This window comes from Pinus tabuliformis, chromosome 6 (genome assembly GCF_031772625.1).
Source record: "Pinus tabuliformis cultivar Carrire ecotype Pingquan chromosome 6, CPIR1, whole genome shotgun sequence".
Lineage (NCBI taxonomy): Eukaryota > Viridiplantae > Streptophyta > Pinopsida > Pinales > Pinaceae > Pinus > Pinus tabuliformis.
In genome coordinates this window covers 710,630,484-710,632,774 of record NC_142292.1, presented here as the reverse complement: position 1 = coordinate 710,632,774, position 2,291 = coordinate 710,630,484, and the positions used below count along the sequence as shown (strand labels likewise).

Genomic DNA, 2,291 nt, shown 5'->3' with positions numbered 1-2,291 from the left:
GTTTGGAGGATGCAGATCACGGTGGACAACATCTCCTACCAGATCCAGGACTTTTGCTTACCGGGTACATAATTTTCTTTCTAATGATGAATATCTGGTATGTATCTTTTTCCCACTATTTTCCTTTCCCATTGTGAAGGAATTCTCATATATTTGTCACAGGGATCAGTTTCCTCAGTTTCCGTTGTTCTTATATACATTTTGCTTCACATGTTCCATATGTAGCTGAACATGATATATTTTCTATGTCCTTGCCACTTTGTGTGGCATTGATCCTCATATCTGCCATAGCTGCTGGTTTTTTTTCTTTTTTCTCATATATATGCATTGGTTGTACAATATTTTTTGATGAATATAACACAAATATATAGCTTTTTTTCGTGCTGAAACAAATCGGGTGCCTTTTGCAAGTCTCAAGTTCCGCCATTTATTCCCTGATGCCTTATTTGAATATTAAACACCATTGCATCCCGTGCCTAACATTATCAATTGTTATCCATTCCCAGCAATCCATCCATGATCACCTTCATCTTGTACTGGTAGGATGTAGGATCCAACATCCTGCTATTATTATTCCTCTACTCCTCTCATTCGTTGTGATGATCATAACAGTTGCAACCACACTACTATCAATAGCCATGGCCGACCTGGGCCTCCTATAGAAGTTGTCCGAGTCTAGCGGTATTGCAGATCTAGTGGGCCGATTTTCCATGGACACAACCCTTCTAAATGTTTTCTCTTTAGACTGATGATGCTTGTGCTCTGAATTGATGGTTCCCTATTTCACAACCCTGGGAGAAGCCGAAGTCGAAACCAAAGTCGAGAACTCGATTGGATGAAGATGATCTCTCAAAGGGCTACCGAGTGCACTCACAGTAAGGCCCAATCTCAGGTTCTTTTGTTGAGCTTATAGACCTCTTTCTGCTTTGCAATTTCTTCCACACCTCGTCCAATGTGACCTACTATAGTGTTTCTAAAGAGTGTTGTGAAGTACGAAACCCTACTCAAAATAAACTTCTCCATACTCATCCCACTGGCATGACCAAGGTCAAGGTCGCGATCGCAAAAATGGCCACCCTCCTCATCCACATCGCACCAGAAACCATACGACCGTGATCTTGAGAAACTGAAGTGACGGCATGAAAAAAGATATGGTTCTTTTTCTCTCTTTCAGTGTTCCTTTTATATATATATATAAAGTGTTAAGTTTATTATTAGTTTTCTGACACATTACCAATCTTTAAAATAATCTGGCTTTAAAATATGAAGGAACAATTTTTTATTTGTTTCTCTAGTTATTTTTAAGAGAAAAAGTATTGATTGTCACATACAATATGCACACACTGTTTTCTGCGATATATACACATAAAACAGCAAAAGAAATACTCATCAGCATGACATCCTAGATATCGCCCTTATTTCAAGGTGCCACACCCTTCCTTAACCCATCAAGAAATTGCTCCAGTTTCTCAACTAAAGATATTAGTGTTAAGGATGTCTTTGCCTTTGTGGGAAGTTCAACATATTTCTCTATAAGCTTTGTATTCCCCAACCCTACGGAATACCAGAACTCCGATAAAAGCAGTGTTCAAAGCTCCCGCAACTTTCTCCAGCTCCCATTGTAGCCCCCACTGAAAAAGTAACGTTCCTATACAATTCCAAATCTTCCAAAAATGAAAGAACCATTGGAACGGGTTTCCCACCTCTGGGAAACGATTCCATGTAGAAAAAAAAATTCTCAGACCCTCCTTAAAATCATTCCCTTTATCTTTTCTCCTCAACTCCTCGTCCTTCTCGCCATTAATTTTCTCATCATATCTCAAAATCAAAGCCCAGAAGCACCCTCGCCACCATTTTTCTTCCCATTTTCTTCTCTTGGTCTCACCACAACCGGAATCCATCCATTCTCTGAATAGACGAATCTGGACCAAAACTTGCTCTAACTACATTTCATTGCAGTGATTGCTTTCTCTCCGCCATTGATACTATTTGTAACGTCCTTCTAGGAAGCGAGAGAAGTCACGTTACCGCAAGCTGCAGGCAATCTATCAGGTAGAAGAAATTGGCGGTGTTGAGGTTGTTTCCATGTGGTAAGAGGAAACGAGGGCAGGACAAGGCGGCCAGGGAATGATCGGCAACCGGCAAGAAGGGAAATGACACCCTGAGCTAACACGTGGGACTGGGCATGACAAGGCGGCCAGGGAATGATCGGCAACCGGTGAGAAGGGAAACGACACCTTGAGCCAACCCTTCACATAGATGTTCAGACGAACCATATTCTTTCGAGAATA

General features: G+C 41.0%; 1 pseudogene; it reads right to left on the bottom strand.

The window, feature by feature from the left end:
* Nucleotides 1–485: 485 nt before the first annotated feature.
* On the bottom strand, nt 486–1,023 carry LOC149260653 (uncharacterized; annotated as a pseudogene).
* Between the last annotated feature and the right edge of the window lie 1,268 nt (nt 1,024–2,291).